The following is a 24,357-nucleotide window of genomic DNA, read 5'->3' on the forward strand; positions in this document are numbered from 1 at the left end:
CCCTATATTCACATTGAGGCTGAGGTTAGAAAGGCAATGTGATCCACACCGAGACAACTACCTTTGCAGACAACGCAGGTTAAAATTGATAAACACGGCACTTAAATACACATTAAAAGTATAATATCACTTGAGCATTGCAATGTCCCAAAACGTTATGGCTGACCATTGTGAAAAGATTTTCTTTTTCCCCCTTTTCTTTTGTACCTGGAGCATTTTCTATCAACTCAGAACTAGTCTTGTGAAAATTTAATTTCATGGCTGACAATGATGCAGATGGGATACTGGTTTCCGGACAATTAGGATTAGATTATTTCTCAAATAAATTTGTCTCTAAGTGACACCCCAATTTGTCCCCGAGCACTTTATAATAGTGTTTCACTACGAGCAAATGCTTCTTTATGACTTAAAGTTGGGTTTGTCCAAATAACAGCCTCTTTTCAGCATGAGCACGGAACTGCAGAGAGTTATTCTTGATCTGAGTGTCTGCTTTGCTCATGCCCATCTGCGTGACCCATGAACAATTATACATATCTACCATTATCATATTTCATCACATTCATGCAAATCCCGACCATTTGTGCAGCACGGCACCCTGAGGACTACACAGTTATTTTATTATATTCAAGCTGGTGAATGTTTCTTTCATTTGACAAAATGACTCAAGTCTGTGATTTAAATATTTGTACTTTTACCTCCACAGAAATTGAGTGGAACAGCTTGACTCATGCAAAATAAATCCAGCTACACAATATGGAAATTAAATTAATTGATTTGTTTATATAAATGAATATAGACATTTACTGTTAAAAATCCATACAAAACATATATTTAAATGTCAAAGCTACAAAAAACATGTGTTGTATATAAAAAAATATATATTTTATCTTAAATTACTTTGCCTATTTGTTAAAACCATAGACTATATAGATATATATGTGTGTGGACTCTGGGTCTGACAAGTAAAGCCATTGCAGAAGTGCCTGAACCTTTTACTTGATTAATAACATCATTTCACATGTTCTTAAGAGTTTATGGTCTCAATATCTCAAGTCTTCAATGCAGCATGATGTTCACTTTCGTAAATTATGGTCCAATATAAACTTAAATGCTCAGATCGCAGGTGTAGGTGGGAATGCTAAACCAAAATGGTGCTGGACAAGAATCCCAGCTCGAGGCTTCAAAATGGCACTTTACAAAACCAATGGGTGAAGTCACGGAGGGTTGCCAGTTAGCTGATTGCATCAATGTGTGTTAATGGTTATTACCAGATATGTTGTGTAACTATATGACAAAACAAAAGATTGTATGAATGTGGGACTCAATTTGATAGTCTAACGAAATAAACATGAGTAGAATCTAAATCTGGAATAATAAGGGGGACATGTAGGGTTTTTCTAACAATTCAGTATAACCTGGTCTCAGCAGCCGCAGCTGTCAAAGAGGACAGCCCAATTAAACCTCTGCAGCTGAAGCACTCATCTCGTAGATAAAAATCACTTTAGCTTCAGCAGAAATTTCAGACATTATCTGCATCCTTTTTTTTTTTAATTGATTTCTCTCAGTCCCCCCCCTCACGCAGGTATTTCTCTGCTGCACTCCCAGTCCACTCTGCTTGGTGCCATCGCCGGCTGCTGCCTGTGGGACTCAAGGTTGTGCATTTGTCAACAGGATACAGTCCATTGGTTCATGTGTGGTAAATACACTTACAGTAATGTCACTTATAAACTGGGGCATTATTGTTGTTACACAGACAAGTTTGGAGCTATTCAATTTTCCTCGTCCTGGGTGGAAATCAATTGGTTTATCTCCAAGAGCAATATGGATTGCTGTCGGCTGATGTGATAAGAGAAATGCTTGACTGTGGAATTGTGACTCGCAGCTTTTTTTGCCTTCTGTTATTCCTTTCATATCGAACAAGGGAGTGCTCTCTGTTCATATTGTTGAATAATGGAGAAAAACAAACCTGATGTGTTTAATGGCGCTAAACAACGTAGAGGAATAACGATGCTAGATTTCATAACTTGCAACTTAAAACACATTAAGGAAAGTTCTTGAACTGTGTAGACGGAAACAAACATTACATATAGACAGTGGTTTTATCAGTAAAACATTTAAAGTGGCATTTTTACAAAAGAATGATTTACAGCTGTTTATTTTTGATTAGATTAAGAAAGTGAAATTAACATAATCAATAAACTAATTTTTAACTACATTTCTTTATTAGAAATTAGTAGAATCACAAGTGAATTTTGTGTTGGATACATTAGTGAAGTTAAATTTATATTCCACTCTATTGATAATGTATGTTTTAGTTTTTCCTAATGATAGAAAACCAAACAAAGGATGTGGTGGAAGTTGGTTGTATAACATTATTTTTTTCTGCCAAAACATCATCAAATTTCCACTTTAATTCACATTGTGGTAATATACAGCAATTAATCCTGGATATTATACAGTTGTTATACAGGAGCATTACTGTTAAATACCGTTCACCTATAATTAAATAGTATACATTACAATTTGACAACTGCGTATTCATCAGCAGGTAACTGTGTCCTCGCTGTGCCAGTCTCATCAGAACCATATGATTTTGTATTACGTAGCATGCCATGGACCATTTGTGTCAACTGGTCTTGTTTCTGACTGTATAAGTGACATTAAAAGGATTTACAGAGATTGATGGTGTTCTTTTGGAGACATGTAACAACTGAGCTGAAATAAAAAGGAAGCTGTGAATAAGTGGTTTGGTTTACTGTGACTGTTACTGTATTTATAGTGCACACTCTCCACTGTTCCACTGCAATTTGTGAAACGAGCCACAGAGCCAAAGGGATTCACCTGCCAATTTGATTAATTTAGCTGCTAATATGCTTTGTGGGTGGACATTTCTTTCTGTTGCTTATTTTGTAATTTGTTGGTTAGATGGCTGACTGAGCCTATAAATTGCCCTGTTGATATGTGGTAGATTATTATATTTATTCTGCTTGTCTGTTCTTTTTTTGTGTGCACATTGCCATTTTACACAAAAGTTGCCAGTGAACACAATTTGAAAAGCTTCTGTGCCAAAGGAAACTGGGGGGAAATAAACAAAATAACACCAACAGACAATTACATACAATGACAGAGACTAAAATACAAAGTATTCAATCAGACAGCGCAGCACGAAAAGAAAACTATGTCTCACAGAGCTTTTCATAAGGACGTGAAGGAAAGAGTGGCCAGCCTCGGGCTCCAGGAGAAACATATTGGTGGCAAAGAACCATATTTAATGGCCTCTAACGTCACTAATCAATCTGATCTTAATTATTGCATATTTTAATGAGTGTGCTGATTGTAAAACCTTTAGTTAATTAGTGTAAAGTATGTACATAGTTATTAATAATTAAAACCATACATATACATGACTTATCAGAACATTAATTCAGTCTGGTTCCTCCACCTATTTTATAAAACAAAAACGTACTCCACAGTATTATTATGCAGCAGAGAAATGCTGAGACAGGAAGTGTGGTTGAGGGTATAAAGTTTTAAAAAGTGTTTCTTTTGGGGGTTACAGGAACCTACACCTAAACGATTGATTTCCATGTTTTAAAAATCAACTGAGATCATTTTATAACCTCATCATAGAAATTGCTGCTTTTGTATTGACATGCAAAAGTCAATGGTGCCTCCCAGCCAGTGAATCCAAAAAGCTATGGAAACGTTTCACTGGTCGTGTTTACCGCTTTTGTGAACACACCTCAGTAATTTGTGATGCCAGTTGGGAGGACATCAACAACCCCAACATATGTTACTTGCAGTTAGCACTGGTAAGTTGACACCGGTGGATATTGCAGCTGGCAGTTCACATTTACAGAACATCAGATAACGCAGCATCAACAGGCCACTTGCCAATAACACTTGCTGGTGTATATGAAGTTTTATAATGGGTACTGGCAGCAAAATGGCAAAAATAGAGTATACAGACAATTTATTGTAAATTCTTGAGGTGAAAGAGAAAGAAAATACTCCACATGTGTGAACATTCCCCATATTGTGTAGCGGATGGAAAGATCAAATGCTGGAGACCTTGGTTGGAAAGTATTTTGTGCTGATGCAAAAAAAAAAAGAAAAAAGGGTCTGAGCACGGGCCTGAAGGAGGAAGAGCACAGCTCCCAGGATAAACAGCTGAAGTGGCATAAAACTCAACGGCGTCAGAGAAGAAAGTGAAAAAGGAGACGGTATTTTCAGTGTGGGTCTAAATATCGTGGCGGTGACTGGGTGCATCAGGAAGGATGAAGGACTTTAAAGCATTGGTTTTATTTAGATGATGGGTTTTGATATGGAAAAAAACATCAGCAGCCAGGGATAAGTATACTCTGTCTATTCTCACTTATTTCAAGGAAAAACATTTTTAGTTTTTTTACTGTCCTCTCTTAAAGTTGTTTTCTTGATGGAGAGAATAGTCCCTGTGCTTTTCAAAGCAACATGTACCAAAGACAACACAGGAGCAAAACCTGATCCCTCACATCCATTATAAACATAGGGTAAAAAAACTAAAACTACTTACCTAAGATTAAGGACTTAACCCAAAATATCCCCAGAATCTTCTCCAATATACTCTATGTTTTCTTCACACATGTAAATACAAAGCAGTAGGTAATCTTTGGAAACTCTAGGTGTGAATGCCCCATCAGATTCAGGTATTAAAAACAAGTTCAACATTTGTACTTCATTGTAACACAGTGTGGGAACTTTCTCTGCTTTGTTTTTTGTACACAGACGTTCACTGAAACACTTTTTTTTTTTACCATCTTTGTGAAACGCACTGATATAACTTGTTTACAGATTTTATTCACAGTCTCATTTTGTCTACAAACACAAATCCTTTCTAAATATGCTCAAACTTGAATATCTAATACGGATTGATTTTGCAGGCTTCCAAAGGTTGATTTACAAGAACAAACACGGGAATTATTTGGGCATCACTTTACAAGCTGAAAATTGTTATAAATTATTGACCCCATGGTTGTCGATCACACTGCTTCGATAGGACATTTACATAAAGTCGAGCCTTTTCTCAGGTTTCAGCTGAATTGCCACTGGGTATCTGTTTAATCTCTGCAGACCAGTGGACAGTGCTTGGGATATAAAACAAGGCCCCATTCATAGTAAATAGCAGCCAATTGCTGCCCCTGCTTTTGTGTCCATATGCATGAATGGCCTCTAAGATTTTCTCACAATCAATGCTCTTCTTTTCTGGTGTATTAGTGCCATTACTTCCCTCTTGCTTTACTCACACCCACACATGTTCATACAGTAACTTCACTCTTCCTCTCACTTCCTCCCTCTTCTCTCTCTGCGTTTTGCTGAGGCTCTGCTAAGACACTGCAGCAGGAAGTGGTGTAGGCCTCCTTAACAAGAACCCAACACTTTCAGGATCAATAGGGGATTGAATCTTCACTGCACCAAAAGTCAAGGTACCTTTTAAATCGATGACTGGCAACTGCTAATTGAAAACAGATCCTTTCATTTAACTTTTAGTTTTTCTCTCAACCTTTTTTCTTCAATGATAAGGTGAATTAAGTGAACATTCTTCACTTAATCTACAAACTCTTGTATTCATATGGTGGTTTTTGTTTGTAAAGTTTAAAACCTGGCCTTACCTAAGGCTACATCCACACTACTATGCAATGGTTTTAAAATGACACACAGTTATTTACACCTGCCGTCCAACGCCTATGACCGAGTGGTTTGGAAACGCTGCTGGGCTCCGCTTAACCCACATTTGCTTCCCAATTGTTTCAGCCCCGACTCAACTACAAGCGCTAAAGGCAAAATGTTGCTGACACTTAGGGTCAGAAATAGTTCCACCTCATCGTTGGTGCAAGATGAAATCTTACTGTTCCCAATTGTAGTTTCCTGTTCAGAGTATTTTCTGTAACTCAGCAAATGTAACTAGTCGACAATATTCTTGTTTACACCAGCACGCACATGCCGAGTCTACATGAATGTTCATGTAATGTGCGTTTTCAAGTGTTAGTATGGACAAGGGATTTTACTGAATCTATGCAGTTTAACAACACTACTACCATAAATAAGTCCCATGTTCTCGAGCCCCTTTTCTGTTTTTCTATTATTTTCTTTGTTGGAATCATGTTGCATCTCTTCCTTAGTCTTCTTGAAAACACAAATATTTTCTCTCTACTTGATTTATGCTGACACAGGGTTCCATTTGTTTAGCAGGGGATTTGGCTGAGAGAAATGGTAATCCCTTAAACTTGACCTTTTCTTCCCGGTATTCTCAAGCTACTACGTGTGCAATCCAACTGCTGAATGATACATGGGGCTAAATCCGTCTGGATGAGGACGCTAATTTATTTTCTGATGTGTCAGTGCTCTACTCTTAAGGCTATCGGTTACCATTTTGGCCGACCTGCTTTGCAAAGTGGAAGGTATTGATTGAGACCATGGATAACTTTAAGCGTTAACTACCTTTCAATCCATGAGTCCCTTCCTAGAGAAAGAAAGCAATGATTGTAGGGCATTGTATTACAATTAGATTACATTATTCCAGATCGCTTGGACATTATATTAAGTTTAATGCATTCTTTGTAGTTAAACGAATTGAATGCAGGAAGGGAAGTTACAAAAGATTAGCATCTAAAATATTTTTTCCAGTGGAACTCAGCAAAGGCAGAGATGGTGGCTGAAGGCCCAGGGGTACAATCAAGTGCCATCAAATGTGTCGTGTCATTTAGGAAATCCTGATGTGCTTCGGGTGAGTAAACACATCCTGCATCACAGCAACATGATTTTAAGAATTAACTGCCTACTCAACGTCAGGCCTCACTGCCCAGTAAGGACCCTGCTTTGTAATTAATGCCAGAGGTGAAAGTAGAAAACAATCAGACACATTGACACTTGTTCCAGTGTCCTAGCTTGTGACTTTTTTGGTACCGATTGGCCTTTTGCCATGTGAGGCATTAGACCTTTACACAAATCATTAGCCAAGTCCATGAGAAGAGCAACGATGGAATCTATAATCTCTGCCCCTTTTATCTGGCTGCTCGCTTTAATGACCAGACAGGTGTTAATGATGATGGAGACCAAGAACGACTCTGGCCAAAGAGCCATGAGCTGAGTGTAATGGGGTGAAAAGCTAGCTTTGGGACAAAAGTAAATTATGGTCCTAACAATCAATAGTAAGCATGACTGAAAGCCAATGGGGCTCTGCTCCAGTTCTCGTCATAATAGGGAGGAAACCATTGATTCTCCCTCTTTACACAATGTTTGGTTTCGCATATTGACTTAATCGAACATGGATTTTACCAAAACAATGTGATTGTAAGCAACAACATAACGGCCCAGAGTTACCTTGATGGTTAAGTATGGAGGGGCTTACAACACTGTTAATTTAATTCACTTTAATCAAAATTCATAAAATGTAACCAAATAAATGTTGAACTAACTAAAACAAGTACGAGAAATATTAAGTGTATATTACTAAATGTATTTCTGTGTAATTCATTTGCAATAGCTCAGTGTAGTTTTACTGTAAATCAAAGCTAATTACTTTTGATCTGCCAACTGCTTTTAAAGATATTATGTTTTTTTCTATAAGACGATGCATCATATGCATTTGTAAGTACGCTGATCTTCTATATCTTAGTTTCAAGAAATCTTATGAATGGACCAAAACCAACAAATTACATATAGAAACTGTTGAAAATGTTAGGCAATTAATGACAAAGACTAAAACCTCCAACACACACTAAATGAGCTTATTCCCAATGTTTGCTTTTCATTTCTACATGTACATTTTGGAAGGGATCCAGCACTTTGCACCATGTATCTACTTATTTACGTTGCATCTCAGCATGCTAGCTCAGCATGCTAGCTGGCTCTGCCATTCATTTCTTTCAACTCATTATCCAGCCACAAAGTATAATCATTTCTGACCCTGCTCGGTCAGAGAACATGACTAGTATTACAGCTGCATTGAGGGAATGGTGCTCTAAAAAAATAACTGAACTTTCCTCATTTTAATAATTAACTTGTAAGAGTTTGGATGACCTGTAAAAAAATATCTTAGGCATCCTGGTAAAGCAGTGTGTTGATCCATTGATGTAATAATATCAAGGGAGAGAGAGAGAGAGAGTGTCTTATCTTAAAACTACCATTACCTTTCCCTTAAGGGGACTATCATGCAGAAGCTACGTAATTCAGGTATAGCAATCATTTGCTTATAGTGATTAATTTGGCCGTGACCACTGTGAGCAGTTGTCCTTGTATAAGAAAAACTGTAATATGTTCATAATTTAGTTTGTTGTGTTTTAATGAATACACCATGAATGTAGTAGTTTGTATATTTAACAAACTACTACAGTCCCCCAGTACTGATGGTACCCCAGTACCAACCCCGCCTAATTTTTAGACAGGAAAAACCCTGACAACCAAATCACAGCAATGTGTGATATATAGAGAAAAATAAACATCCAGAAAATATACCATCTATTATAGCATCAATAGAGGATGCATCAGAACGCTTCACATCAGTGGCAGCTATTTTGGTGGTTAATCAAAATGATTCAGCAACACTGTCTGTCCTCACATCAAACTCGCCTCATTTTAGATAAATGGTCTGATTGGCCCGTTTCCAGTTTTCCAAACCAACCCTGATGTTCATGGCGTAGTTGAATTGATTCAGAGAACGTGGGGTGTGAATCATAGACGAATAGCTGCAGGCGTCTCTGTGCCCCCCCCTGATACATTTATGATATATATCTTTCCTTTTTTTTTTACACCTAATAATTGCCACTGCAGCTCCTCTCACATTCTGTCTCACTTTTTTCAGATTTATTGCCCTCAGTAGACGACACTTGTCTCTCAATCTCTGCCAGCCCCTTGTTCCCAAAGGTGCAAATACAAATCATGTCTCCACCACCTGCTCAAAGTTAGTCACGAAGGTTTCAGTACATTTTTGAGAATAGCAAGGTATATTCTATCTTAAACCCGTTGGTAAGGTTATTTATAATCCTCCAGACGATAATAAAATCCCTATACAGTCAAGATGTAGAAAATTGACAATGATAAAATAAATACTGTTTTTATGCCGCATAAATGTTAAAGGAATTACAACTTTTACCCATCACTTACATTTGAATATTACATTTTGAATCAGACTTTGTTTACTGATGAATTTCCACACGATGGCGAGAAATCTGAACACAGTGGAGGTGAGAAGAGGATTTCTTGTTCACCTTAAAAAAAAAAAAAGCACTGCTGTGCTCTTGAATATGAGCTGTTGCGATATGGCTGCTTCATTCCAGTTTTATACTTTCTGCTCTGAATGAAGCCACAGGGGTCCTTGTAATCAGCAAGTATATTCCCCGGTAGACCACTGACGGAACAACAACACCCTGGGTAACGATGACATTTCTACCAGCTCTCCCAGCACACCAGCTTGATCTTAAGAATCTCGGGTTAGCCCACACAGGGGCTGATAAAAGCATTTCTATCTCACCTCAAAACGAAGATACTCGTGTAAATCTCCCCGGTATAAAGTGAAAGGAAAAACAAATGTAAAGCTTTCCTGCCTCTGTTCACTGACACCGACGCGTACACTGCCAGACAAGAGGGACTTTCAGGGGGACCTCTATGGTAGTTCAGTCTAGCATGGGCACTCAAATGGCTGGGAGGCTGCTGACACCGTCACCAAATGAGGACCCAAATGCGTCAGTGTAATTAGTTGCTGTCCAAGTAACATCATTAATGTGCATAGTTCACCCGGCTCGCTCACCTTTACAACTTCTGAGGAGGTAAACATCAACAAATTCACAGGGTGTCAAGGGGTTAGCTCATTAGCTCAACCATAAAGGACAGAAGACATAGATACTAAGATCAGAGAGCTCATTTTTGAAGCTTCACAATTCTTAGGGTTGAATATAGATACAATGTTTTCTGCAGAGAATATTTCTTTAAGTAATGATGTATTGCTTCATGCATGGTTCTTCTTTTTAGACATTAAAAGTTCTTAATGATATTTTCTACTTTTTGCCTGTTCTCCTTAAATTGGATTAGTGGAAAACAAGGGCTTTCTGCCCTACTTAAAACTGCATTGTATTGTAATACCTTAATGGGTTTCCCTCTGTTCAATATAGTTTTACAAAAGCTTAGGAGAAATAAGCAACAGTCGTGTCACTGTTATGGGTTTAACAAATCGAAATAACCGCAGGATTTATTGTAAATCCCATCTCTTGCTAACACACTTATGCATATATTTTAAATTTGTTATCCAGGAGTTAGTAATGAGTGTCCATAATGATTGTTTGGATGTTGGCCAGAGTGAACTGTAAATCAAAGAAAGACGATTGTGGTTGAGGCTCCAGACCTCACAGGCCATTCGATTCTCTTTGTCTAACAGTAAAAAGGGGGATGCAATTTCTGCAGGTAATTGCTGATGTTAATCACAGTCATATTTGAGAGAGGGAAGAACCTCTGCCATTCTTCTAAGCAAGCGAGGCCAGGGGTCAGCTGCCCCTTAACCACGAATGGCGTCTCTGACTAATTACTGCAGTCCAGCTGCCTACACTCTTCAGAGCACTCTCCCTGCTTCTCTAGCCGAGCAGTTCTTTTCTACTCTCTTCTCTAATCACTGGCAGTCTTTATCCAGTTGGAATAAGACCATAAGTCTTCCTCTAGATCACACTTCTGCCAGATTGTATGTGTATGTATGCTCAAGAGATTAGCCATGTTGAATTCAGTCCAGTTGGAGTAACTGACCAGGTGGCAGCTTATTTGCTCCATCCTTGTTCAAGTTAACCTAACATCTGTGCTTCTTTTAAATTACCACAACAAAATAATTAATGACCCAACGAAAATCCAATACATTTAACAGAATATAGAAAAATGTTTACAGAGAATAAAAAAGATCAACTGTTGAAAGTGCAGAATTAATCTTCTCCACATCTACTTAACGCTTTGCTACAACTGTTGAGACTCAGTTCAGATGTTGGACACATTCCTTTGAGATTCTGCTCCGTGTTGACATGACTGCATCACATCATCTCCGCAGATTTCCCAGCGGGGCATTGATGCCGCAAATCTCTTTTTCTAACACATCCCACTAGATGTTCTATATAATTACCTGTAGATATCTATAGATCCGGTGGCTGGGAAGGCCCTTGAAGTACAGTGAATGCATTGATGTGTTCATGAAACCAGTCTAAGACGACTGTTTCTTTGTATCACTGCACCATCAAGCTGGATGTATCCATTAGCAGATGGCTAAATTATGATCATAAAGGGATGCATATGGTCAGCAACAATACTCAAATAGGCTGCAGCATATAAACAGCAGCAGTTGGTATGGAGGGGACCAAGGTCTGCAAAGCAAACATTCCTCACACCATTACACCACCACCACCACCAGCAGGGATTGTTGACACAAGGCGGACTGGGTCCATGGATTCATACTCATGATGCCAAATTCTGACCCGACCATCTGGGCGACGCCGCACAAATGGAGAATCATCAGATAAAGCCACATTTTCCAGTCTTCAACTGTCCAGTATGGTCATTCTCCTCTGAACTCTCTCGTCTATAAGACATTTTTCTATCCACTAAACTGCTGTTTAATGAAGGTTTTTTTCTTATTGCATTCTGAGTAAACTCTAGAGACTGTTGAGCATGAAAATCCCAGAAGATCTGGAGTTTCAGAAATACTCAAACCAGCCTGGCAGCAACAATCATGCCACAGTGAAACTCACTGAGATTACATTTTTATTCCCCAATCTGATGTGTTTGATTCTAACATCAACTGAAGCTCATGGCCTGCATCTTTCTGATTTTATGCATTGCTGCCACCTGATTATGCAATTATACAATCTGCCACAGACGCAGGAGTACAGGTGTTTCTCACAAAGATTTCAGTGAGAGTAAATTATAAACAATCTGTAATTTAAGTGGAATTTGATGAAGAACACAATTCTGACAAAAATATCAATATCATGTCCTCCGAAGTTTTACGTTCACTTTGAAAGAACGACCAAGCGTTCACCTTTGAGCTACGCCAGTCGGCTGTGTCTCAACACCCTGAAAGCAATCTATAAAGCATCCACTCCCTTCAAGCACTTGGGAAGCTCACTTAAAGACATCAATACTCTGGAAATGAGACACAGAGCAATGGCTTCACAGGCTGAGAAGGTAGACGGCTGATTGAGGTGCCCTTACATCTTATTTAAGATGTTGCAGTTCAACGCAATAGTGTTCATTGAGTGAACTGCCTTCTTTCTTGTTAAAACATCAAACTGCACAAGACGTACAGCCAAAAGGCAGCAACTGGGCATAAGGCAGGCAGGTGAGCTGCTCTGGCATAATGAAGTGAACGTTTCATTTGAGATTACAGTCAACAACTATGTGAAAAGTAACTGGAACTTTACAGACATTTGAGTGTTTCACATTAACATCGACGAGTGTCTAAAAAAAAAAACCTCAGGTCGCTTCTGGTTCAGACAATTGTGAGAATAGCTGTATTCAAAATGAAAATATTCATACAAAAATCAAACAGTCTGTCAACATTGTTAATGTACAATGTGTTTCAATTCACTAAAACCTCCAACATAATCCTTTCCCTCCCTCACCCACAGCATGAAGGACTTCAAGAGCGCACAAGGAAAAGGATTAATCCTCCTCTTGAATATTCACATCGTTTCCCTACCTCTCTTCTGGAATATTGTTGCTGTCAATCAAATGCCAGCCATTGAGTCTTTGCTGTCAAACTCCACTTTATTGAGGTGGAAACTTAAATGACAAATAAACTGGCATTAGAACCACAAAGAAGGGGCTTGAAGACAACTGAACGAGTCAGCGGTAAAAGTATCACAGATTACTGCAGACAAATAGACAACAAGATATACATTTCCAACCCTGACACAAATTGATGCAGCATGAAATAGCCAGGATTTAAAGGTTAAGACAATCTGCCTCAATCTGATGAGTAGATGTTATATTTCCGCTGATAAGTGATAGTGTTAACAGACATAAAGCTGAAATGTGATTTAAAAAGTTCCAACAAAAAAAAAGCATCATCTGTCTCCGCTGCACCGGTTCGCCACGATTGGTTGTGTTGATTGTTGTGGTTCCGCTCCGTTATCACTTGAGCTCAAATTTATGCGTTATTTGTTATCTACAAACTCACTTCCAACCCAACTGCCACACTCTGTCATCGGCAAAGCTAATCCCTGCTGAAGCAGCAGGTATGCGGGGCTCTAACATCTGAGGAAAAAAGTATCAGCGATACAATTTTCCATTCTGTGTCACATCGATGAAGTCGATTATCACTACCCTTTGCATATTCACTCTTAAGTTAGAGCTGATAACGCCTGTCAATGGCTCCTCCTTGCTCTGAACAATCATTTTACACTTTCATGTGTAAAATACATTCTAGCAAACACTGTTACACATGGCACCAAACTGATAATCAGATATCCCAAAATAGAATTAAGTAGGCAAATACTCACTTTCACCACTACAAGTAAACCACTTTCTAGAGGTGAGGACATTAACAAGGATATTCCTGAGTTTAAGCTATTTTGACATCTTCATTTTCTGGCCCTGTGGCTCCTCTCCCTCTCTTTATTTCTCACACCCGCTGTTCTCCGTCTCTCGTGCCAAAATGGTCTGATGTGCTACTTACGGCCAGGTGGCGATGAATAGTTTAACCACATCCAGCTTTCCTTTTGGTCTGCGTACCCTCTAATTAGGGATGGGAATTGATAAGCAGTTACAGGTGAGAAACAGTTCCACATTGTCTGGGCCATCTGAACCATATCCCCCCCTGCTTAGAATGATTCAGGCAGCCAAGCAGATTAAACCTGCTAGATTTCTTTAAATGTGCCAGTTCCAATCTCTGTAAAATTGTAATTTCAAGTGAGGCTGGAAACACAAGCAATATGCTGAACCATCTTTCTACCCAACATGAACTTAAATTCCAAGAATGCCTTTTACCTGACACTATGCTGGAGTAACGCTGCTTCCCAACCGAGCAGCACGTCTGAAACCAAGGGTAAAAACCCAATGTTATAATAGCATTAGACAAGCTTAGCAGATTTTCCCCTTTGACTAAATGAAAATAAAAAGAAAATATTACCTCATTACATCCATTTCAGGTACGATAACAGACAGACTTTGGCTCACCCTGACACGCTTGTTACACAGGGACGGAAAATAATGAGAGAGAGAAAAGAGTGAAGGAGTGTCACCGTGCAGCTACAAATTTTGTATTTCTAGTTATATGCTTTGCAATTCGTTCTGGATATTGCCATCTATAGCCTATTATAGAAATATTATATATAGATTATAAACTATTGAGTATATATAGATAATCAAAAATAAACAGTGACTTGGAGAAGGAAGGTAAAATGACAAAAAAAGGCAAAGACCTAAAGTTTGTGGCAGGAATGGTGCGAGCAGTTAATGTGGCTATATGTGGAGATGTTGCAGAGAAAATAACACCTTGTGTTTTAGCCTATGTACTTATCTCCGTGTGGCCGGCACGACATTTGCAGCGAAGATTGCTGACTTGACTGAAAACATTAAACATGAAATAGTTGTAAGGCCCAGAGCAGCATGAAGCAATAAACTACACAGGGTCAGATACAGACTAATGGAATTGCAGCACCACATAACTTTACATTTCATACATTGTGTGTTCCACAATTTAACTTGCTTGTCACAGCTAAAATGTTGGTATGTGCAATAAATTTAGGCAAATTCATTTTCAACACGTTTCACAGCCCTAGAATCAATAAAGTCTTATAAATTTTCATCCCCACATCTGATGCATCCTCTTTATGCGCTGCCACCTCCTCACCCCATGGCATGATGGTGCCGACTGTCAGCTCATGGGAAGAGCCTCTGATGTGGCAACTTATTCTCTGCAGCTGCTGCTGGGCCCCTGGTGGGACCGAGGTTGGAAAGTGATGATGATGTGTTGCGAGAGAGAGAGAGGGGGAGAGACTAATGCAACACACAGTTTTGCATGAGCAGGTATATGCAGGAGGTGGCTTCAAACAGATTTAATGTCACTGCTGGGTTCCAGGTGGGCTCCAGGATTAACATGTATTCAAACATGTTAAAAGGTAACATCAAATGATTATATTTTTTTATTCCTAGTTGTGCCTGTGGGAATGTGCATATTGCAAAACTTAGTATTACCTTTTGCTTACTTTGATCTTTTGACAAAAACTGAACTATGAAAGTTGCCATGAAGTCTCTTCTTGTTTTGTCTTCACCGCAGTGCAGATATGGTAAATTCACTTCGATACAGGATTATAACACCAGGCCTGTCTGTATCTCACTGCTGCCTTTTTTTGCTTGTGCCCAGGGCATCATTAAACCTACCTCAAAGGAAAATGTAAGATCTTCATTGAGCACGCAAAGCCGTGTGTGCCAATCCAGAGAGAGAAAAACAAATTGCATCATGCATCACAGAACAACGGGGACACTTAAGTGAAAAGCTGTGGGAAATGTAAAACAAGTGCTTCTCAGACAGGGACAGGCCAAGCACCGTGTGAGGTCTTTGATCATTTTGCAATGTGAATCAAACACCATTAAGAACCCGTCACTATTGATTACCTCACCTCCTCTTGAAAACGGTACTCGAACCGAATAAGCCAACCTGAATTTTTTTACCTAATCTCAATGAGAAAAAACAACAACTTATATAGTGCATTCAAACACAACACTGTCTGTCAGCCATAATTTACTTTGAGAGGATACAGGTATATTAATTTCTTCTCTTTACTTTCACATTAGATACTTTTTTGCTCAATCTCACCTCAGTTGTAAGGAATCTCCATTTTAATGACAGCATCAAAGGGGTTATAGGCATCTGTTATCTTGTCTACACCATTAATAAAGGGCCTCAGTTGTGGATGTGCAGCACAGCAATCCCCTTCAAAGTTAAATGACGGCACAAACTGTTCTATTACAGAGAGTGATACGATTCCTCCTTTGAATGAAACAAATTAACCATGAAATGAATTGATGATAACTACTGTCTGACGATGTTAAAGTTTGACTGGGGGAACTGGGAGTGAGGTGTCGCTGGGTGGTGGTGTCTATTCTGGGGAAAACTGTGAGAGCAAGAAGCAAAGGTGAGTAGAGATGAGGTGTGTACATATGGATGAAAGCAGATGGGTGGCTGATGGTTGATAGCAGGTGGAAGAGAATTAGTTTAATGGCCTGTGAGAGGATGAACGTCTCATGAGACTGTCGTCAATTAGTATCAGAAGGTTTTTGTATGATTTGGTCATGGAGCAGAGAAGTTGGTATACATGGCTATTTATGGTGAGCTGATAAACATGAAGTCCAACGGGATCTTGTGATTTAGCTCCTGAAAACAAGCTGCCATGATAAATGCAGTGGGAGAGGGGATATTCAACCAAATATTTGATACGTCGACCCATGGGCCAAAGCAGTAAGTTTAATTAATCTAAATGATGAGCAGCAGAGTAGACGGTTGCTTTACATTCGCACTGTAACTACAAGAGGCCATTTTACAGTAAAGAGATTAATTTGATGCAAATCAACTTATTCAAATAACTAATTCAACAGCAGCAAAATAGAACAGTACATATTCTCAGTAAAAGCAACAGAGACAATTACATTTTTCCAACCGTCTCATCACTCATCACAGGATGGAGCGATGAACATCAGCCTTTGCTGATCTCATCCATGGTTGCCCTTTCAGTAGTTATTTTTGTAATGGATGTAGATACCAAGCAATGTAGGTAGATGACATCTCCATTCGCATTCCCACCTACAAAGCTCCTTTTTAAAAGCACTGAACAAATAGAATGATGATGTGGGCTGTGATCCAAAGGGTCTGGAACCAAGCTAACAAAATCTCAATGGCTGCTTAGAAATTAGATCTCATTCAGCGTGCTGCACATAAAGGGACTTCTGGGGGTTGGTGAATCCAGTCTAGGATCTGCACAGTTTGATCTATCGATGCACCAATTTGATGAGTCGTGTTCCAGTTGCTAAGCTGTGACAAGCCATCTTGAATATGACTCATTACATTTTCTATAAACAGATACAATTCAAGGATTAAATGTCTGGTACCCACTGCACAATCGAAGTAAACAAAGCATGTTGAGAATCTCATGTTTTGCCTCTTCAATGGTGGAATAGGGGTTATTTAAGGGGGTAAAACGTTTACTTGACTTTTTTCATATATACTCAACACTCAGTATTGGCATCTTGGCACCAGAGAAGTCGTCTTGGCTTTAAGAAATCCTCAAATACTGAATGTTTGCTTATCAAATAAAACAGTTTTTTGCATAATGTGTTTATGCAAAAAATATAATTAATCTGTATTCACAGCCACTTTTGCATCAAAATATTGGAAACCAAGCAAATTTGATAGTCTTCTACACACAGTAACTACGCTTCATTCTTGTTATATTATCAGGTAACACTTAATTGAGCTTCTGTGAGAAGAATGGTTTTATCTTTTTCAGCAAACTTACCTTGATTAGATCTCTAATTTAATACATATGACCTCTCATTCCCAGAAAATCCCTCATGATGCTGTTACAAGATGCAAAGTGACTTGAACTGGTCTTTTTGTATCAATATGTATGAGAATCCCTCTCATCAAGCTTTGGAGACACATTGTTCACCATGCACCCTGCAATACGTCAAAAACATTTTAGAGTGAAAGATCTCTCCTTCTTTTAGTGGTTAACTATTCTGACCTGGCCACACCCAACATAGTGGCAACAGCACAGATGGGATTTCATATGTCATTTCCTTTGAAAAAGTGGAAGATAAATTACAGTCTGCACCTCCGCTCAGTGTTCTACACTCAGCATTTCATGTCTTTGAAGACTCACAAGCTGTCTGAAAAGCTACAGTTGGTATAGATCATTTTTACTGTCACCACAATACCAGTAACTGCAGGCTAGTAACAGCAACGTCTGCTTCCATTTCGTCACTCTCCCCAGAGCTATCAGGCTTTTACTGGATCCCCATAAACCCCGAGCAACATTTCTGCCCCCGTCTTTGATTAGTTGTATTGCCAATTAAAATAAAACAACCTGCTCATGATGTTAGTAAAAACTGTATCAATGCAGTTACCACTTATACAGTTTAAAATAAAAAGCGGGGGAAAAAATATAATTAACAAAGGATTCTGCAATAATTGGCTACATCATGCTTCATTGCCTCCCGTTCCACTGTGCCGTGTCCTCTTCTCTAACCTGCCAGTACAATTGGGGACCGCTGAATGGCCACAGTTGTTGGCATGGAACTGAGACCTGCTCTTATCATGTAAACCACAATGTCAGGAACTGCTGCAAGAGAGATGCTTTAATGATTCTGTAGTTTTGCCCCTGGGCTGCAATCATCCTGACCAACCAACCCTCGTGTAGCCATGTTTAGCCCTAAGGGAAGTGTTGGTGCCTCCATTTTGAGGCTGCTTTTCAACAACAAATACAGAGTTCTTTCATCAGGGTTTGCATCACTGACATGTCCAAAGCTACAGAAATGTGTCAGCTAAAATTAGACGGAAACACCTCTATCTGACAAGTATACTTACATGTTTACTTATGCAATTACAATCCTACAATATTAGGAAAGTACAGAATTACTGCTACCACCATATTTCCACTGCTACAGAATGAATACATCACGCAGGTCTGCCCTAAATACTACAGATTCAAAACGTTCACAAGGGGTTGTACAGTCGCACATCAGAGACTTAATTCTTACATTCATTAATTCTTTATCACATCTCCCTATAATGCTGAGTTGACAAAGCGATGTCAAAAGCAATCTGTTCCGACTGTCAGCGGATCCCCAAAAGCTGTATGTGAAAAGAACAGTGTGTTCTGCTGGCCTATTTAGAAGAGCCCCCCCACGGATTCGCCCGCTTTTAATGTACCTGCGGGTGCCTTTGTATATAAACTACCATCTCCGAGAGGGAATCTCACACAGCGCATGGATTCCGGGGGGCTTGTTCAATTCATGCCACAGTTTGAGCTGTGTCCACGTTTGCTTTCTTCCTGTCAAAATATAACTAGATGAAGCCAACGAGGAAGGAGTCCTGTTATCGGCTTACTTTCCATATCAAGTCCTCTAAATGAATGAAATTGTTACTTTCAGAATAGTCTCTCTTTCACGCAGGTTGTGTTTGGTACTCCTTGACCCATGTCTATTCATAGCTCTAAGAATATTCAAAGCTAACACGTGGTAAACAAAATCTATAACAAGTCATGCATGAAGGCCGGCTGTTTGTTCCCTGAGGAACACATTTATTCATGCTAATAGAGACACAAAAGATTAACTTACCATACTGGAACAGAGGCGAAGAGCATGTCTGCTTTCTGCCAGAAGAGCGGATAGGTGCCTACACAGATTCAGCCTGGAACATGAAATAAAAAGACTCCGGTAAGGACACACAATAGGCATGACTTGTGTTATTCCACAAGACAGACGCATCAGAAACATTTGGGATGTCAGCATGCAGGACGCTTGCATCATCCACTCATCTACTCGGTCACATTGAATAGGATCATCAGCTGGATGCCTAAAACATAAATGTAAATCCTGGACCTTTTCAATGGCTTCCATCCATTCCTCCTTGTATATTAAGAAGTAGAAAACAGTATGACTGTATAACAATTTTTTAAATTTGATTTCATTACTCCTCAATTTCTTTTCAAGTGCTAAATTATCCCTCAAGGTTCAGTAAAGAGCTATAAAAAAACATTAACATATCATTCAATACATGCTGGGTTAAAGATTTCAGAGACACTGTAGATCTACTGTTAATACCGAGTAGCACAATACACACCCCCCGGCTTTGAAAATCATTTGTGCACCCATCAGCCTGATCACCCACATGATTTGTGATTGGTGCAGCTTTTATACATGATATTATTAAATGATAATGTCCTTCCACTGAAGCCAGGGTGCGGTGATATGATGATTCATTCCACGAGACAATAAAGAGTTGGCCATGATTTCAGCCTTAGGCTCACGTTATTAAAAAGTTGTAATAATTTTGATATCTCTGGTTGAATTAGAACACTGGAGACAATGTGGGAAATTAATGAGGAGGTCTGCTATTCCATGCAAATTATTTTTTGACATCAACGTGATAAAATATCTTGATTTGTCAAGCATTTTAATTCACTCTATTCACTGGAGAGAAATTATCATAAAAATACATATACCTCGATTAAAATGCAAAATCCATACGTCCCACTTCTGACAGGAATTACATCATCAATTCCATCCATGAAAGAAGCGAGTCTAATTCATATTTTGTACACGTTGCGTCTACACGTGTCCATAGACTGCCGGGCGTTCCACAAACAACACAAAACACTTGTTTGTCATTTAAGTTGAATTGCTTTGCCAGTTGTTCCCACTGGGTAGACTTGCAGCAGCACTGGGTGGCTTCTGCAGCTGTCAACCTGAAGCACTTCGTACACAGGAAACATGCCTCCGTATAGCAGCATTAAAAACCTCCCTCTGTCAGTTTCCATGACAAAACAATTCGTGTTCACGGCGGAATGAATAAAAGTGTTGTTAGGGAAGAACTGTTTTGTAAATCTAACAACGATGCACGTTGTTTGTGTGCTCGTTGCTCAACACTTTACATTCAAATTATATTTTTCACTTTAACGTGCATTTTGTATTTGACTAGATTCAGTTTGAAGTGAAGGGAAAAATGCAGAAAAAACCCTCTTCCTGCCAGTCACCACTTCGCCTCCATTCTGATTACATTTTAACATGGAGCCGTCCTAATGATTGAATCTAGGCTGTAGTCTTCACACTCTACAAGGCTAACTGCTATTCTGTCTGTTTTAATCACAGCCTTGTGTTGAATTAGTCAGGTGAAGGATACAGATGTCTGCAGCTTTCTCTGGATCTACGGGATCATTCTGGGGGGGGGGGGTTTCTCACAAAGGGAGAAGAATAGCACTGTCCTGGGAGGAGTGGGGTGAGAGGACGAGGAGAAAGAGGAGAAGAGAGGGACAAGACACCACTGGGATCAAATCTTGAGTATGCCAAGGTCAGAAGAACTCTATGAAATGAAACACTGCCAAACACAGACACCTACACACAGAAACACAAACAGGTACACACACACACACACCCACACACACGTAGCAACACACAGCCTATATTAGCTCTTCTCTGAAGACAACCTGCTGAGAACTGCTAAATAACCACTGGGCTCACACGCTACTATCTGCCTGTACGCCTACGCACACAAACACGTTTTCTCGTTTGTGTCATCACTTTGGTCTCTAGTCATTTCGAGATCTTCACCGTTTTTTTCTGTCTGTCCTCTCTGCGAGTACCTGGATATGGTACCTGGAATGCTGCTATGATGCAGATTTGGATCTGTTCACTCATTTGATCTCAAATATTCTTGACTTAATGTGTTAATATGCGGCTATTAATGCTCAACTCAACGCAGCTTATGTTTGTTGTACTATTTTGGATAATAGTTAAATGACAGTGGGAACAGTGCAACAACAATTTCTAGCCATCATTCGGTTCAAATGCCATGCACAAAAAAAATAGTAGCTGTATTTTACAATGTATTGCAACATAGCAATGAACAGTTCAGTCCCCAAATACCTCTTTGGGTGTTGATATATTACATTGCACTGTTTTTGTACTGAGCCATGTGATCAAGTGAGTTTAAAAAAAGAATCTAGGCTTCTGTGTCAACTGAGGCATATCACTAAATGCATAAATACATAAATGCATCCATGTTTGTTGTATATTGTAGATTATTGCACACCTCAAGGACTAAACTGAGTAGTTAGGATCCAATGCATCCAGGGGAAAACACACACAATATTAAACATGTATTGCCCTAACGTATTGTTTAGTATATGTTCAACAAAACTGTGCATCTTGCTCAATCACACAATTACATTAATTCTCACTCCATGACAAAGATTTTGACATCAGTAAAACGATGTGTTGAGAAGGACGGCTCTGAAGTCTGAAGCTTACACATCACACCCTTTAGCAGGAAAACGATGTGGTGCGATATGATGCACACTCACAACCCTCATGTTTCTATTCAGAGATGCCGTTTCAGATAGTCTACTTTATTATGTCGTAAACCGTCGCTAGATTCACATAATGCACGTTGCCGTCATAACCCACAAGGAGGACACTTAACAGTCCTCTATATGGATTATGTTCAAAACACTAAATAACCTTTAAGTCTATTGAATACACATCCTTTAGTCCCCTTGTAAACTTTTAAACGAGACAAAAACAATGTTCTTGTTTGGCTGTATGTTGAACTAGTTATCAGTCTTAAAACATTCATGTTTATTCATCATCAGAGGACAGAGAGCAGACGGGGAGAATAGGGGAAACATTTCAACACCACATGGGTATTTACCCACGATAAACAGAGTGCCTTTTGTAATCCCTTCAAAGGCTTCCCCTAACTACCAAAGTGCTTTTTGTGATAGTGCATTCATTTTTTTTGGGGGGGGGGTGTGGATATGGATAGGGATTTCATCACCTCATTTCAATCAACCTTTGCCTTCAACTCCTGATCGAGAAAATACCAAAACTAGTGTGAAAAATAAAGATTTATAAATACTTATTTCTTGTCTCTCGCTTGCATTCATCATCATAATTTCTCTAAGTTCCCTGAAGGCAACAGGCGCTAAATAATTGATGGGCATGAATGCAGTTTGGCTCTGTTAGGGAGTGCCTGCAACTCTCTCGGGACACAGAAAGCACCGGCAGCTTTGAAACCGGCGGAAGCAGGCGGGCCTCGGTTAGAATTAGTATTGTTTTCCGTCATGCCAAACATTCGGCGCTGAGACAATGCAATGCAGTTTCATTACATCGCCGGAGCCTCGCGGGCAGAGACATCAAAGGTCCGTTTTTTTCTCTCTGCCTCACTTTACTGAGACAATGAAGAAATGGATGTAAAGTTAAGACTAATTTCAAAGAGAACTACTGAGACTTCAATTATGAAAATGTGAAAATAGAACATTAAAGTTTTCACCTCAAGTCACAAAACTCTCCTAAATGGAAGCCATGTTTTGTATTATTCTTCCTAAATAATTGAATTACTTGCAGAAAGGAACAACTCTTTTTAAAAAGAAACAGGAGAACTACAATGTGATTTAAGGCCATCCACTGCAAAACATGTCGGATTTGTGAAACCATTCATATTTTACATTAAGATTTAGGTATTTCCAGATCTCTTTAAATGCAACAAGCTAAAATACCTTAAAAAACAACTGCATTATAAGAGGTTTAAAATGTTCATGTTCAGAATATTGTACTCAACTGCCCCAAATCATACAAATTGCAGTTGACCACATCATTTCCAAAGGATCTTACACTGATAAAAAAAAGATATCTTCCCTTTATGTGAATGGGAAGACAACCCTGATTGAGGCAATAGTTGACTGACAATAAAATATCTGGAGCAGCCTTGTAAACAGTGTCACATTTCCCAGTGGGACCTCAGCAGCTTTAATTTGGGAGGCTTTAAATCTCAAGAATCAGAATGTAGGCCACAGTACAGCAGCTTTAAAACACAGTGAAGCTTTTTAAATGCCACATCAGAGACAGTGCGGGAGAGATTTTCACACAGCGGATGGAACATTGTTGTATCTAGTAAAGCACACTGTCGGTCAAAAGTTTTAGACCACCCCAATTCTCCAGTGAATCACCTTAAATGGTACAACAGTAAGGTGTCATAATAAAAAAAAGCTCGTATAAAATTTAAGGCTAAGGAGAGGAAATGGGTTGGTGGGTAAAATATGGACCAATAATGTCTCCCAGTGAATTATTTTGGCAGTAATGGAAGAAGAACAAATTTAAAATGTTAAAAGGGTTAATTCTGTTTCCCTTTATCACAAGGAAATATGGGAGAAATAGTGCTGCCACGATTTACAACCATCGGCCGTAGAATGGGTGTTTGGCTTCTACTTTAGTGGTTATATACATGATTTGTTTTAACACTCTGATGCGCTACCAACTAAGACGAGAACTGGGGAATACTGTAATGTTTGCATTTGAAATGTACTTCCTACAGTCTATGAATCGGATGTATTGCGGAGGATGATCATTCAGCCAACACATTAGCCAAGTTAATGTCTGCGAAGGGGCTGTATTGAAATGGCAAATACCATCATTGCATTAACACAAATCTGCATAACTATCAGAGCATAAAGTCTAATCGGAATCATCACGCGCTGTGACAAAAAGCACCACATAGATTTCCCATTTTCTGTAGTGAACATCAATTAATTGTAATGAGATTTGTCGGACTGTATCTCAAATGAAAACTGCAAAGTC

General features: G+C 39.1%; 1 protein-coding gene across 2 annotated transcripts in view; it reads right to left on the minus strand.

Annotated features, from left to right (window-relative positions):
* lingo2 (leucine rich repeat and Ig domain containing 2) overlaps window positions 1-24,357 on the minus strand; it is a 190,660-nt gene that overhangs the window by 137,153 nt on the left and 29,150 nt on the right. For both annotated transcript variants that reach the window (XM_035160529.2, XM_035160530.2), the window contains exon 2: window positions 19,342-19,414. The gene's annotated coding sequence lies outside the window, so the exon portion shown is untranslated. The remainder of the gene's footprint in view (window positions 1-19,341; window positions 19,415-24,357) is intronic.

The sequence above is a fragment of the Hippoglossus stenolepis genome, chromosome 7, assembly GCF_022539355.2.
Source record: "Hippoglossus stenolepis isolate QCI-W04-F060 chromosome 7, HSTE1.2, whole genome shotgun sequence".
NCBI classification, from domain to species: domain Eukaryota; kingdom Metazoa; phylum Chordata; class Actinopteri; order Pleuronectiformes; family Pleuronectidae; genus Hippoglossus; species Hippoglossus stenolepis.